The 17,109-nt window shown below is 36.9% G+C and overlaps 1 protein-coding gene across 7 annotated transcripts in view; it reads left to right on the forward strand.

Moving 5' to 3' along the window:
- Window positions 1-17,109, forward strand: part of Kansl1 (KAT8 regulatory NSL complex subunit 1) — a 120,007-nt gene that overhangs the window by 66,897 nt on the left and 36,001 nt on the right. The gene's annotated exons all lie outside the window — the stretch shown is intronic.

Genomic DNA, 17,109 nt, shown 5'->3' on the forward strand with positions numbered 1-17,109 from the left:
GTCTACATAACAAATTCCAGGCCCACCAGGAATACATAGTAAGTCTTCATGTAAGTAAAATAAAGAAGGGCTGTTACTTTTGATATCAGGGACTACCTCTTTCATTCTCAACCATGAGAGTAGATTTTGTTGAATTAGGAGCCAGAGACTTAGGACGTGAAGTTGTCTTGTGAGCAGAGTTGACAGAGTTGAGTGAGAGGCACTCACTCCTCTCACCCTAATCAAGGTATTGGCACTTGGTGCTCCTGTAGACAAGTATATTTGAGCTAGACACTTGTTTTTTGGTTTTTTTTGTTTTTTTTTTTTGTTTTTTGGTTTTTCGAGACACTTGTTTTTAATGTGAGTCCTTTCGTTTTCATGAGATAAAGTTGCTTGATTAGGATAGGATTTTTATTATTATTTCTAAATAATCTGGTAGATAGGGACCTTCCACACACAGTATTTTTTAGCCAGTTAACGTTATAGCACTTTTGCTATAAACATGAATAATGCTATATTTTATGGTATGAATACCTGTTTAAGTATTTTTATGAAATATATAATTATCAATTGTAAGATAAACATATATATATATATATATATATATACTTAGTTACTATATTGGGGCCTTGACAAATAGATAAGGGAATTTTCCAAGAACAGAAACCCAGCCTTTCAGGCTGTGAACATTTCTGAAAGAGGAATTTCAAGCCTATAAGCAAAGGCTGGGCCTTTGATTCTGGCTTCAGTTTCTACCAGTTTTTCAGTTATGTCATCCTAAAGAATCATTATTTGTTAATCATTCATTATATTGTCAATTTAACAAATAATTACTGACTGCTTATTTTTGAAGGCCAGACAGTTGTTTGCTGCAGAAAATCCTATTTTCTTGTGGAGGGTTTGTCAAGATAACAAATTAATAGTCACCTCTTATGATAAAAACTGTGGGAAAAAATAAAGCAGAAAAGAGGGCTGTCCAGAGGGTAGAACCATAGGCAATATAGTGATAAGTAGGATGGGATGGTTCAAGTCTAACTACGAACATACTGTTTGTATAAAGATAAGCATTTGGCCAGGCGGTGGTTGAGCACACCTTTAATCCCAGCTCTTGGGAGGTAGAGGCAGGCGGATCTTTGAGTTCGAGGCCAGCCTGGTCTACAAGAGCTAGTTCCAGGACAGGCTCCAAAGCTACCAAGAAACCCTGTCTTGAAAAACAAACAAACAAAAAAAGATTAGCATTTGACCATGGAGACACAGGGAAAGTGTTTCTGACAAAAGAAACAGCAGGTGCCAAAATCTCTGAGATGGAACCTGCATGTAGTCTCAGTATTTGTGTTTTCCGATGTTTTAGTCAACCTGGGGTCAGGACCATAACTAGTTTAAATATGCACTTAAACTTGAACTGAATTTAGTTTGAAAGGAATGCTTGATTGCCATAGTCAGGAACAGGGGAATAAGGATTAGGGGACTGTTGGAGTACCCTAGTGAGAAAATGGTCACTTGGGCCAGGGAGGTGATGATAGAGGTTATGTGAATTAACACGTAACAATTAGCTTGCTATATTCTGACAATATTTTAGGAAGGATTTGATAGTGGGCTGGATATATATAAATTAAAAAGAAGAAAAGACTTTCTGGTCATAGAAGGTATCTCTCTATAAAAGGTAGAAAGACTGGGAATTGGTAAGGGTAGGAGAGTTCATATTCCTATTATAAAGATACTGAACTGTTGGAACACCATTCTCTGGCTTTTTGGGGGGGGGGGAAGATAACATACTACACAGTTATGAATGTATGTCATTATGTGCTTTTCAGAATCAAAACAAAACGAACTGTAATGTAAATTGGACCTTTGTCAAAAATAGTATGAATATTAGTATATCTATGACAAACCTACCACAGCAGTGCATGATGTGGGTTTTTTTTTTTTTCCTGGTGTTTTTTGTTTTTGATTTCTTTTGGTTTTTCGAGACAGGGTTTCTATGTGTATCCCTGGCTGTCCTAGAATTCACTGTAGAGCAGAGCAGGCTGGCATTGAACACAAAGATCGGTCTATTTCATCCTCCTGAGTGCTGGGATTAAAGGTGTGTGCCACCACCTCCTGGTTATCCAGTTATTTCATAGTGTATTCCTTTGTCACAGTATTGTCCCTCTTTGTAACATGTTTCTCAAAAGTTTTGTTTTTGAGTATACAGGTACATTTTCATTTACTCGGTAAAGTACTCATAAAAACAGTGGCATGAAAGAAGCATAATTGTAGTGATAACTGGTTTGGAAGTGGAGTTTCATTGTTCTTCTTTTGGTTCAGTCACTAATACATCTTAGGTGTCTGTTGATGAGTTTTGTGTGCCATTCACCAATGGTCCTTAAAAGATTGCATTTAACAGATTCTTGTCTTTCCTTCTTTTGTTTTACTGTGTGTGGTGGTTTATTGAAATGGTCTTCCTATGCATAAGGTTGTCCTGAAACTCAGGTACCCAAGTGCTGAGCTATAAGCATGTGGTACTATACCACACTTTCCACGATACTTTTGTGAAGATTGAATTTGGGTAAAATGGAATGTGCCTCAAGTAAATCATGTTGCAAGGAATAAAAGCTTTAAGAAAAAAAAATTAACCCTGGGATGGCAAATGGGTTCAGGCGGGGTATGGGGGGAAGCTTGTTGTGTAGGTCTGATCGATTGAATTTTATTTTATTTGGAGACAGAATTTTGTTATGGAACTCTAGCTGGCCTCAAGCTCACAAAGGTCCTCCTGCCTCTGCCTCCCAAGTGCTAGGATTTAAGGCATATACCACTGCACAAGGATTCAACCTGAGTTCCATCCCTGGATTCTATAATAAAAATAGAGAAATGACTCCCTAAAGTTACTTTCTGACCTTCATGTATGTGCAGGCATGCCAGATTTATTGAAAACTATCCTAAGCTGTATTATAAAAGAAGCTGTTGTTCCTTAAGACTAGTAGTAACCCAGCTCTGTGTTGTGCTCCTCAGCTACCAGAATCCTTTACACTCTAGAAAAATACATCAGCCTCAAGCTGGGTACTGGAAACTTTTCATCATTCCAGAGGTAATTAGGATGGCTTGTGTGAGATGAGGTGGTCAGATGATTGTGGTGTCATGTTCTTCTTGCCTGTTCACCACAATTCCCATTGGTTTTTTTCTGCCAGATTATGTAATCTTGGTAAATTTATTCTTGGATTATCTGATCACCTACATGTTATATTTTAATTAAGAGCAAAAGCTAATGCATTTCAATTTTTATGTGACAGAATCAAGTCAGTGGACTGTTAATATTCTAATGGAATGTCTGCTATCCTCCCCCTTTTTATTTTTGGCTCGTGTATTTTATTTGTACTCGTTTTTATTAGTGTGGGGTGTTCGGATCGGATGTATAGAGGGTACAGGTTTACATTAGGAGTCTTCCCAAATCTCTATTATCTTATTTAGTGTTTTGTTTACTTGTTTTGGAGATACAGGGTATCACTTTGTAGCTGTGGCTGGCCTGAAATTTGCTAATGACCTGACTGACCTTGAATTCACAGGCAGCAGTCAGTCTCCTTGAGTGCTGATGGACCATCCTGTCTTACTTTCCCTTGTTTTTCGAAGCAGAGTTTCTTCCTGATTCTGGAAATCACTGATTTGTTAAGGACGGATAGCCAGTGAGTTCCACCTCTTACTGCTAGCTGCTTACCACCATGCCCAGCTTTTCATGAGTGCTTAGGGATCTGAGACTAGAACCTTGGTTTGATCAGGGAGTATTTGCCAGCTGTGCTATATTCTTGACCTCTGTTGGTTTTATAATTGGTAAAGTAGCACTACTGTAAACAATTCTGAAGTTTTAAGTATATAATGTGTTTTATATTTTTTTTTTATCTTTTTATCTTTTTTTTATCATATATTAGGAATTATGCCTGGCTTGCAATCTGCTCTTTATATGGTCACAACCTCTGTGGCACTTTGATTCATGTAGCAGATTTATTTATTATCTTTGTAGTTTAAAGTGCTGGTCTTCCAGTGATATTTAAAAAAAAAGACATTGTCTGTTCCACAAAGTTCAGAATTTGAGGATAAAAAAAGTAAAGAACCAGCATCTAATTGTGGAATTACAGTGTCATCAAGGGTATGAGACATGTTTTTGATGGCTGGCCAGAAACTCTTAAATTTCCATCTGCCCTGTCTTCTGAGTACTGGGATTATAGGCACTGTACTGCCATGCCCAGTTTGACATACATTTAAAAAAAATGGGACATAGGGTGAAAATAGCTAAATAATTCAGTAATAGGCAACAGTAACAGGTAACAATAATAGGTGAAGATAGAGCAGGAAGAAATGTTCGAATGTCCATTCTAATATTCAGTCTTTCAAGAGAACTGTCAGAAAATTAGCAAGAAGGTACAGGATCCAGTACTTATTTTTTTTTAACATTTTCATTTCTTGTGTGTGCATGTGCACAGATGCATATAGGTGCATGATACATCTCACCTGTTGTTTTGAAACAAGGTCTTATTTTTGTAGCCCAGTCTGACTTAGTATTTGGTATGTAGCCCAGAATGAAAGTCCTGATTAGGCCATCCAGGTGTTTGTATTGCAGACCAGCCAGGCTGGCCTTGAATTCAGAGATCCACCTGCCTCTGCCTCCCAAGTGTTGGGATTAAAGGTGTGCACCGCCACTGCCCGGTGTAACAACACTTTGAAATAGGGTAGTACCCTCATTTTAATAAGGAAGGAATAGACAATGTGGGGAGAAGGAAACATGTTCTGAATTGTATATAATCGTGCCTTCTAAACTCATTCCAATTAGTTATTTTGCTTCAACTCTGTTATTTCAAGTACTGTGTCTTTCATGTTTTTATTTTTTCATGAGACATATTTGTAGCCAGTGCTATATACTGATATGAGCCAGCACTCAGGAGGCAGAGGCAAGGAAATTGAGGCCATTTTTTGGCATTAACAAAATCCCTTCTCAAATACCAAAAACATAGAAGAAAGACGCATATGTCACTTTTTAGAGTTTGAGTATGAAATGTCACATACTTGCTGCCCTGCCTTGGTTGGGGCTTATCATCCCAGTTAGGAAGCTCTGGCAGGAGATTGCAAATTCAAGGGCTGCCAAGGTAACTTAAAAAGATCCTTTTTCAAAACAAAAACATGGGGACTTTGAGACTTGTTTAAGATGTGAGGTCCTAGACTCACTACTTAATATTGAGGAAGAAGAGAAAAGATAATTCTCCCACAGGCACATGTGTTGAAGGGTCCTCAAGTGGCGGTGGTGAAAGGGGAAAAGCCACACAGAGGCCATGTCCTTGTGGAAGTAACCTTGTCCTGGCCCTCTTTTCTATCCTGGCTCTTTCCTTGCCTCCATTAAGTGAGCAGCTCTTTTCTATCACAGTGCTGTACTGGAGCACACTGCTTTGTTACAAGCCCAGAAACAATGAAGCTACTTACCATGGATTCAGACCTGAAAGACCAAGATAAAGGGCACCTTCATTTAGACCTTTAAGCATAGCTGTGGATATCATCCAAACCTCCCTAGTAGGCTGCCCTCTATGTTGTGTGAAACTATGTGGTTTAAATTATTTTAGAAAATTATGGTTCTTTCAAAATAAAAAACACTAAGATCCTATGTAAAACGCGCTTTAATTCTTTGATTTCAAGTAGATAAAGGGTCTCTAAAAATTTTTTTCAATAACTGTAAGCCCAAGTTTTCAAATACCATTTCTATTAGGATGCCTCATCTTTTTTTCTGTGAACAGCTCTGAGAGTGCTTGGGCTGGGGGAGAAGAATAGGAAGAAGAAAAGGCCTAGTCAGTAGAAATATTGAGGCTGGTGTTAGAATTTGTTAATCGTATATTAATGAGCCCTTAGCATGCTTTGCAGCAATTTTGGAACCCTTCTTGTCTGTGTCAGCAGTTCAAAACTTGAGGATTGCAACTCCTTTAGGGGTTAGGGGTCATGTATCAGATATCCTGCATATCAGGTATTTACATTACAATTCATAATAGCAAAATTACAGTTATGAAGTAGCAACAAAATAATTTTATGGTTTGGGCCACAGCATGAACTGTGATAAAAGGTCACAACATTAGGAAAGTTGAGAACCACTGGACTATGTGACATGTAGAATGAGTAATTCAGCCTTGGAAATGGGTACATAAATTCTGAGAGTATGTAGAATTCTTAAAGTGGGCAAGAAATTTAGTCTAGAAATATTTCTGTATTTAGTTTAGAGCGGTGATTCTCCACTTAATATTAGGAATTGGACTTGTTTGCTTAATCTGTCCTCTTTGTCTAGCCTTGCTCTCATCCTCTATTAATTAAATTGTTGATATTGTTAAGGAGTCCCATAGTTGACCCTTATCTGGCTAAATTGAGTCATTAATTTAAACATGTCTCTAGTTCATCATTTAAGAAACTAATAGAAATTATTCGGCCTTGCCTCAGAGCTTCTGAATGAGAAACTTGGGTTGGAGACCTTGTATAGGGTTTCTTATTCATATTACTTCAGTGAATAAGACATAAAAATGAGTCAATTTTTCAGAACAAAAATGGTTTTCAAATTGTAGATTATGTTCAGATCTGAAGGAATTGGCTGCTGTTTTATTGTAATCATTAAGAGCTTTGCAGGTAAAATGATTGGGATCTTGTCTTTGTAATAACTTCTAGTTGGGAGTGCTGGCTCATTTACACCTGTAATCAAAGTAATTGGGAAACTGAGGTAGAACTGCCTCAAGTTTGAGTACAACTTGGGCTGCACAGTTTAAGCACCTTCTTCTTAACCCCACCCCCAAAGCTTCTAAAACTTGCAGTCATTTAAGAAAAAGATTAACATTTGTGAAGGCCAAAAGGACACTCAGGTACAAGCAAATAACAGGAGCTATGTAAATAGTAATCTTAACTTGGAGATCTTTTCTGTAGGAGTTTTAAAATGTGAGGGTAGGCCTGGAAAAGAGGGTTCTGCAGTTAAGAGCACTGGCCGCTTTTACAGACCATCTGTGTTCAATTTCAAGCACCCACGTGATAGTTTACAACTGTCCGTAACTTCAGTTCCAAGGGATTTGACATCCTCTTCTGGCTTCTTTAGGCATGTGATGTACATGCATTTCTGTAGGCAAGAACAAGTTAATCTTCTATCTCAGATCATCCTTGGTTAGATTTTTTGATGTGGGAGCATTTTTGGTCATGAAACAAAACTTTGCTAAGATTTCTTTTGATAAGTGTTATGTTCTTTAGAAGAAATTGCTGTTTATAGCAGCATTTCTATGAAACATAGCAGATGGCCATCTTTTTTAACTTTTTCAATTCATCAAGCAAAAATGTTGCTTTCTTGCATGTGTGCACAGAGGTCAAAATGTACAGACTACTTGACATTGCTTCACAAAGCTTAAAAATGCATCAGATGTCCCTGTATGGTCTAATTTTGCTTAGGTGTTCTGTGTCTTATTTGAATATAAAGTCCCCACCGCTCCAGCTCTAAGACCCTTGACATAGCATGCATTTCCCTTAAAATATAGTCCCCTGCACTCTATCCCCCATGCAGGTTCCAGTTGATACTTTGGATAATAAATAACATGGAGGAATCTTTGTAGATTCTCAAATATAAATCTGGTGTCATAATTCTAACATTTCATGCTATTATCTGTCCTCTACTACTCAGAATCTTAATAACCTAACAAAATATGATTCTTATCTTCTTACCTCCTAAAATCACTGCTCCTAAATGATAGTTGTTTAAATATTTGTTAATGGAAGTGAGGGTTGAGAGAATCGAAAGTGTGTTAACTTCTTGGCTGAAAAATCTACCAGCATACACACATCTCTCTTTTTTTTGTTTTTTTGTTTTTGTTTTTTTTTTTTGTTTGTTTTGTTTTTTTTTTTTTGTTTTGTTTTGTTTTGTTTTTCGAGACAGGGTTTCTCTGTAGCTTTGGAGCCTTTCCTGGAACTAGCTCTTGTAGACCAGGCTGGCCTCGAACTCACAGAGATCCACCTGCCTCTGCCTCCCGAGTGCTGGGATTAAAGGCGTGCGCCGCCATCGCCAGGCCACACATCTCATTTTAACAATCAGAGTTAATATGGTAAAACACAATTGTGAAAGGTGTGTCAGCATTGTAAAAACACCAATGGATTGGGCTTGCTATTACTACAAACACCTCAAGTAAGCTGTAACTTAGTAGAAAGGAAAATGAGGATAAGCTAAGAGAAATTTTGAAAAGGACGTTCTTTTCTCTGTTTTGGATTTTTTTTTTTTAATTTAAGGGTTATTTTACACCAGGCAAATTGTTCTTTCCTCTTGACTCATGTCTTATTCCTCAGCCTGTAAATTGGAAGGAAGTGGTTAATGTTAATTGAAGCTAGGTTTTATCATCTAGGGTGGAATTTTTAAATTATAAAGACCAAGGCTTAAGAAAATCAGAGTTGATGCTGGGCTGTGGTGGCGCACTCTTAATTCCAGTATTCAAGAGTCAGGCAGGTGGATTTCTGTGAGTTTCAAGACCAGCTTGGTCTACAGAATGAGTTCCAGGACAGTCATGGCTACTCTATCTTGAAAACAACAGCAAAAGGTCAGACATGTAAGTAAACTAAAAACTTCAGTTTCGGAGCTAAGGAGATGGTCACTGGTTAAGAGCACTGGCTGCTATTCCTAAGCACCTGGGTTCAATTCCCAGTACCCACCCACATGGTTGCTCACAACTGTCTGCAACTCCAGTTCTAGAGAATCTGGCACCTTCTCACGGGCATGCACTCAGGCAAAATACCAAGAAACATAAAATAAAAATAAATAAATCTTTAAAAACAGAACCCTTCTTGGATTTGTCTGTTAGAAATTTCTTTCATCTTATTCTTCACCTTTTTCTCTTTTTTACTTTTTATGATAAAGAATTGAAACCAAGGTTATAGTTATTACATGTTCTTATCTAATATACACACTGCATTTATAGTAGGATTTCATCATTTTATGAATAACATAACTATGAGGCAGATATTGCTGTTATTTCCAAAGGTCAATTTACAGCTCTAGGGTAATAAAAAGTAAAAAGTGGAAACATTGCTTGAACATTATTTTAATTCTACTTTGTATTTCACACTGCTTTTAAATATACTTGTTTTTGCTTCCCCTGGAGTTAGTAACTGAGATTTCCTCCTCTTACCTTTTAGTCACTCTTTTACAGGGATACTGGCAACTGTATTCTTTGCATGTTCTGAAACAGCCTCAGTTTTGCTTACTTTTTTCTTTTGGTTTCATGAATTCTAAACAAGATTTCAGGCTTTCTTTCTCATACTATTGGAAGCCTTTGAAATAACTTAACCTGCCAGCTATTGGTTGAGCATAGCTGTTATCTGTAATTTGTTATAAAGCCTCTTTACTTAGGATTAAAACTCTGAAGTGTTTGTTTGTTTGTTATAGATATAAATATTTATTGTTGCTTTAATGTAATTTTTTGTTTTATCTCAAGGAAGAGAAATAAAATTCAACCAGTCATGTTCTTTTATTATTTTTATTTACATATTTAGCTAGTTTAATTATTATTATTTAATGTATATGAGTATTTTTCCTGTTTGTATCTCTGTGCTCCACATGCGGGCCTGGTGCCTGAGGAGACGGTGAATCCACCATATGGGTGTTGGGAATTGAACCTGTGTCCTTTGAAACAAGTGCCCTTAATCACTGAGCCAACTTTCCAGCCCAGTTCTTTATTGTACTTACTAAATTTTCCATCTTGAATAAAACTAGGTGACTTGATTAGAGGTAGTACCAGAGCCAGGTGTTTGTGATGTAGTGCAGAATCTAGGTTTTGTTGTTACTTTTAGCTAGATCAGTAACTTTTGCTGTAGTTTATCTTGGATAAAAATATCTTACTTTGTATTGTTCTGTGGGTTTGGGCAGTACTGGCAGGGATTGATGGGGTGTATGAAAGTGCATAGTTTTGATGATAATAATAATCCTATATAAATTTATGGCCTACTAATAAATTGAATGAAAGGGATAATAATTCTCACTTCACTGTTAGCAGAAATCAGATCATTTAGCACTTTCTTTTTTAAAAGTGGTCTTGCTGCTATGTGTACTGGTACTCAGTTTTAACCCTACCAGCAAAAGGTGAATCTTTGTGAGTTAGAGGCCAACCTAATCTGTATAGCATGTTTCAGGACAGTAAGGCTACACACTGTCTCAGGTGTGTGTGTGTGTGTGTGTGTGTGTGTGTGTGTGTGTGTGTGTGTGTGTCTGTCTGTCTGTCTGTCTGTCTGTCTGTCTTGCTGTTTATTAGGCAGCCTAAGCTATCTTCAAGTTCATGACCCTCCTAATTTAGTGCTTTTGCATTTGGTTTTGTCGAGACAGGGTTTCTCTGTAGCTTTAGAGCCTGTCTAAAAACTAGCTCTTATAGATCAGTCTGGCTTCAAACTCAGAGATCCACCTGCTTCTGCCTCCCGAGTGCTGGGATTAAAGGCATGTGCCACCAGTACCTGGCAGCGCTTTTTTATTTGGGTAATTTTCAACTGTGATACAGTAGAAAAGATGTCATTGATGGTTTTCAGAATCTACTGTATAATTTTTCAAAAAGAGAACAACCCTGGTCCTCACATTGAAAGATTAATCTACTTAGTGGTTCTAACAAAATATTTCCACTGACTGTACCATTCAAGATGATTTTAAGTACCAAAGGAACCTCAGAATAAGAACTAAAGACAAAACTAATACTTTACTTTTTTTATTTGGACACATTAATCTAACATTAAGGTGAATCTTATATTTGCAAAGAGAAATAGGTATTTTCAGCATATAGTTTTAGACTGATATAGAGCTTGTTTTTATGACCTTTTTTCCTCAAATATTATATGTTGTTTTGGTAGAATATCCTCAGAGGTATATAGTAATACTCTCCTAAATCTGTGAGGACTATTAAAATAGAAGTTCAGGTAACTACAAAGAGACCTATTAATATTATTTATAAACCAGAACTAGTTTTAGTTGGCTATATTGAAATGTGTTATCTTTCAGTATGTTTTTAACATCCTTAAAGCGTTTTGCTTTTTCCCTCTAACTCACGTGACAACATACAAGAAAAAAGACTTTGTTGTTGTTGTTAAAATACATAAACTCAGAGATAACAAATTTCATCTCTTGTAGTAGGATTATGTGGGATTCCCCTCTGTATGCTTTGAATAACATTGGTTAGTAAAGAAGCTGGCTTAGCCTGATAGGGTAGACCAAAGCTAGGAGGGGCAAACTAAACTGAATGTTGGGAGAAAGAAGGCAACGTTAAGGAAAAGCCACGTAGCCCTGCCGCCGGAGACAGACACTGAAACTTTACCGAATAAGCCACAGCCTCATGGCAGTACATAAATTAATAGGGATGGGTTAAATTAATATGTAAGAGCTAGTCAAAATGAAGCTAGACATAATAGGCCAAGCAGTGAGTTTAATTAATACAGTTTCTGTGTGGTTACTTCAGGAGTCTGGGCAGCCGGAAACAAGCAAGAGGCTTCCACTCTATTAATTAAATCACTGCTTAGCCCATTAGCTCTAGCCTCTTATTGAATAACTCTTACTTCTTAATTTAACCCATCTCCATTAATCTGTGCATCACCACAAAGTTTCAGTGTGTCTGTTTCTGGCAGAGACTCCATGGCTTCTTACTGACTCTCCCTCTTTTCTCCCAGTATTCAGTTTAGCTTTCCCCGCCTACGTCTATTCTACTCTGCACAGGCCCAAGACAGTTCTTTATTAACCAGTGGTATTCACATCACCTCCCCTTTTCTGTTTAAATAAGAAGGAAGGTTTTAACTTTAACATAGAAAAATTACATACAACAAAATAGGTATCAAGCAAGAATTACAGTTATAGTACTTATATCTATATCTAAGGAAAACTATAACTATTCTTCAACTCCATCAAAGACTCCAGAAGGATATAATATTACCTAAGTAAACAGGAAGTGCATTGTAAGCAACTTCCAAAACTCTAGAATTGACAGAGACATCTCTCTGCCTGGACAGTCACCCAATTTTCTTCTGTGATGTTGGAGCATCTATCTTCAGCCTACAGGCCCATAAAATCCAGCAGACTTTTCCATGAAACAGGAAATTTCAAAGACAGTTCCTGCCTATATTGGCAGTTTGTCAGTAACTTTGTTCTGTGTCCTGCAGACTGTCTGGCAGACTCTTTTTTAGGAAGCAGGAACCCCAAAGAATTGTCTCACCTTTAGGCAAATTTAGCAGTCATTTTTCTGTGGGTCCTGTAAGTCCCGTCAAGCAGTTCAGGCAAGAGCAGTTTCTTGTCCAGATGGCTAACCAATGCCGTAAAGAGCCTCCGCAATAGCCATCTTCCTCTTGAAGTAATTGGTGCTGCCAGGAGCAGATGTGTCTCATGTCATGAAAAGTCTTATCTTTTTAAAACATTTTAAATGCCATATTCTAAAGGTCTCTGAAAGATTTGAAAAATTTCTATTTCTATATATCTAGAAAATCTAACATGATTAGAAGCTTGACTATTATAGATGATTCTCTATTAACCTCTATTTCTTAATTATACATTGCATTTTTAAATGAGCTGCACAAACACAATACCTTATCAAGATCAAAAATGTACATAAAACAAAATTGATCTTAAATTTTTATTAATAAACCAATATCCATAGAAATAAAAATCTCTATAGCATATCTCCTTTTAAATGTAAGCAAACATTTATAAACAATATTAGGGAATATGGATGTCGTTCTCTCCAAACTGCTTCCTGCTGTTTGTTGGGCAAAATAATTTGAGCGGGGCGTTTCTTGGACCACCAAACCATATTAGTCTGGAAGGATTCCACAGGTTCTCATCCTCTTTGGAAACAAAAGAAGAACCTCTTTACCAAAGCAACATATCCTTAGACCCAAATTTTGAAGGCACAATAATATTTTAAAGTATATATTGATTATTTAGCTCCTTCACAGTCAAAAAATTCAAAGAAAGCACAATAATATACATAATCCAGACTCTGTATTTTCCATTTTTTACATGGCTTACTGTTTTACTCATTACTTTAATACTTGTCATCATTGCTTCTTTAATAGATGACTATCTGTCCTCTCGTCTCTTTAAAGACTTTTTCCTAAACCATTTACTTCCATTTATGACTCTATATACTCATCTCTCTCACAAGCCTACATACATTTTTTTTAAACACACTGTGGCCCACTTAAGAGGTTTTTATGTCTGAATCTGTCCTATTTTGTATCTGTAATCCTTTTCTGACCAAAACCGCTTTTTTTAATGCTAAGTGGGTGTGGCTTGGATCAACACGGCACTGCCTGCTTGCTCTTTGTACGTTGTAAAGCCTACAGTTTGTCTCCTGTTAAAGGCCACTGTTTAACCCATGTTGGTTTCTCAGTTAACCATTTTAAAGGTAGGGCTGTTGCTTTGTGTTCTTGTACAGCCTGAATGGCTGGTGACCTTTGCCCTTTCCAGAGTTTCTGGGATTGCAGGAATGTTAATCTGGGAATTCCATTGGTGCAGCAGGTCACAACCCCATAAGTTAATTCGCTGGATTTTACCCACATATAGCCTCAGCCTTCCTCTCTGTCCTTCTGTCCTTATGCATTCAACCGATCTCGTGCTTTGTTTCACTTGAAATAAGGTTCCAGTTTTTTTGTGCCTTTGGGGCATCCATCTTTAGCCTATAGGCCCATAGTATCAGCAGACATTTTTATGAAGCAGGAAATTTTAAAGACAATTTAGTCACTTTTTTATGTGTCCTGCAGAGTGTCCCGCAGACTCTTATGAAGCAGGAACCCCGAAGTATCATTTCACCTTTTGGCAAGTTTAGCAGTCATCTCTTTGAGGGTACTGCATGTTCGGTGAAGCAGTCCAGGCAAGAACAGTTTCTTGCCCAAATGGCTGGCAAACTCCATAAGGAGCCACTTTGATGTCCATCTTCCTCTTGAAGTAGATTGGTGCTGCCAGGAACAGACGTGTCATTGTCATGAAAAGTCCTAAGTTATTAAAACATTTTAAATGCCATATTCTGTAATCTTTGAAAGATAGGAAGAATGTCTATCCATCTGAAATATATCTATGCATATCTAGGAAATCTAACATGACTACAAACTTGACTACTATAGGTGATTTTATCCATTAAGAACCTATATTTCTTAATTATTACATTTTTCAGTGAACTACACAATCACAATACCTTAAGATCAGAAATACATATACGTATAACAAAATTGACCTTAAATTTATATCAATCAAGATTTATACTAATGCAAATTATTCATATCTATATCCTCCTACACCAGGGGTAGACTCACAGATAACAGTCCTGCATGAATGGGGAACAGGAACCAAAGCCAGCAGCCAGAAGAGAAAGGGAACGTATGCTTTGCATTGGCATTTATAGTATAAGAGGCCACACCCAAGTGGGCCTGTAACTTAAAGGCTACTGGCTACAGCAATCTCTCTTGGGTAGTTTAAAGTGATTCGTGTTCTGGAACAGTTTTCTGAGAAGACTTAGAGGCTTATGAGCTCAGATCAGGATCATTGCCAAGAGACTGCCTGGATTCTTCATCCACCAACTGTGACTGGGACCCTGATTCTGTTACATGTCAGCTCCAAGTGTATTTTTATACTTTTCATTGATATGTAAGAATGATAGTCTCTGTGTGTGCACACACGTGTGTGGTGTTTTCTCATTCTGTATTGTTGAAATTAGGCATTGGTTTATACTGTAATTGCTAACTAGTATTATGTTAAATTTCCTTTTTTTAAACGTATTTCTTTAATGCTGGTGTGTATCTGCAATAATATTTACACTTGATTTTTGCTTTTATGTGAATTTTCCATTTATCATTGTCTTGAGATTTAGTCATGTCAACTTAGAGCTCTGGTTAATTTTATTTTTATTACTATAAAAAGTTTTAAGCAATAAACTAATTTATTTGTCTTCATTAGCAGAATTTGATTACATAATGCACCTGTTTCCTCGTGCACGCCTCAGAAGCGCATATATATATATATATATATATATATATATATATATATATATATATATATATATTTGAGACTTAGAACAGGGAAGAATTTTCAAATAAGACACAGAAACACAAAATTTCAACATAGAACAAAAATGTAATGAACAGAGTTAAAGGACAAGCACTTGTTAGTAGAGATTGTCTGAGTCAAGCATACTAAATATTCAGTATTGTGTGTGTGTGTGTGTGTGTGTGTGTGTTCTCAGAAGCAGAATTTCTTTGTGATTGGGCTTGTACTTTTTTTTTTTTTTTTAACCTGGCCAAATTACTCTTAAATGGTTGTACCAGTATATCTTGGACTGCTGCAATGGTCTAATCTTTAGTCCTTTTAAAAATATTCTTGTATTTAAGAGACCGGATCTTACTTTGCAGCTTAGGCTGCCTTCGGTCTTGATGGGGGTTACAGGTATGTGCCACTGTGTCCAGCTTTATACTGGATCTTTAGTATGCTTGATTCATCCTCTATTAATAAGTGTTCTTTAACTTTGTTCACTAAGTTTTTGTTGTATGTTCAAACTTTGATTGTGTTTCTGTGTCTTACTTGAAAATCCTTACTGTCCTAAGTCTCAAATACTTACATTTATTTTAAGATTGACTATAGGAGAAAAGCAACTTCACAAGCCAGAATCATGGCAGCAAGTCATAACAAAACATGATTTTAATTTTGTCCACGTAGAGAGCTGACAATTCATGTATCTACCTATCAATTTTGATAGTCTGTATTGTGTTCTTTTGGTCTTCTGTTCATCTTACATTGCCATAATTATTACCACTTTATAATAAGTCTGTAATACCTGATTATTCAAGTTTTGATCATACTTCACTTTTCTGAATTTCTGGTCTCTGCTTCCAATTAAAACTCTTTTGTAAGGTCTAGTAAGGGGGCACCGTGGTTTTGAGAGCACTGGATACTCTTTAGAAGACTTGGGTTTGATTCCCAGCACTCAAATGGTGGCTCACAGGGAACCCAACTCCTCTGCTGGCCTTCATGAATATCAGGCATGCACACTGTGAGTAGACACATATGCAGATAAAAACATCTGTACACATAAAATAAAAAAAATTAAATTAAATGTCCACCCCCTTCCCCAATATAGCACACAACTGTAACTTTACAATAAGGAGATGGAGGCTGGATGATGAGGAATTCAAGGTCATCCTTAGGTGTATAGCAAGTTTAAGACCAACTTGAAATACATGAGATCAGCGAGCCGCTCGGTGGCTCAGCGTGTAGGGCGAGTGTGCGTGTCCGCGAGTTCGAATCCCGTGTGTTCTGTCCGTGTGCTGCTTGTGCGACCCTTGTGCACGCGTGTCTGTATCCACGCCGCGTCTTGTGGGGAAAAAAAAAGAAATACATGAGATCCTGCCTCTAAACAACAGCAGCAGCACTATCAAAAACCCAAGTAAATCACTTTTTAAACTTAATTGAGATTTTAAAAAAAATAGTCTATTTTACAATTTATGTAAATTATGGCTTTCTGATATTATCTGTGAAATTTCTATAATGGCTTTCATTCAGGTTATGATACTTGCTAAGAAAATGAAGCTTTCTTCTGCTGTGAAGTTTTATATGTTTATCTTTATTCAGAAACTTTGAATTTCTGTAGTTGTAATAATTTTAATGGCTTCTTAGATTAGAAAAAATTATTAAACTGGATGTTGCAGCATACACCTTTAATCTCAGCACTAGGGAGGCAGAGGCAGGTGAATCTCTGTTAGTTCGATGCCAGATAGAGCTACATAGGGAGACCCTGCTTCAAAATAAACAGGTAGGTAGGTAGGTAGGTAGACAGTCAGTATAAAAAAAAGTTTTATTAAGATACTGTTTTAACAAAGAAAATGTCTTTTATCTTCTGAGAATCTAAAACATTCAGGAAAAACTTGGTCCCACAGTATCAGGGTATAACAAGCTCCTCTTCTTAAATTAGCTTTGGAAGGAAAGTGGATTGTCTGGTTTTTGTGTGTGTGTGTGTGTGTTTTGTGTTTTTTTTTTTTTTTGTCTGTCTTTACATCATAGTTAGTTTGTATAAGAATCTACCCAGTCAAAAAAAAAAAAAGCATCTACCCACTCTGTTCCTCTCCCCATTTGGTATAGATAGTAATGCTGCTCTTGGATTTCAC

Source organism: Arvicola amphibius, chromosome 4, assembly GCF_903992535.2.
Source record: "Arvicola amphibius chromosome 4, mArvAmp1.2, whole genome shotgun sequence".
NCBI classification, from domain to species: domain Eukaryota; kingdom Metazoa; phylum Chordata; class Mammalia; order Rodentia; family Cricetidae; genus Arvicola; species Arvicola amphibius.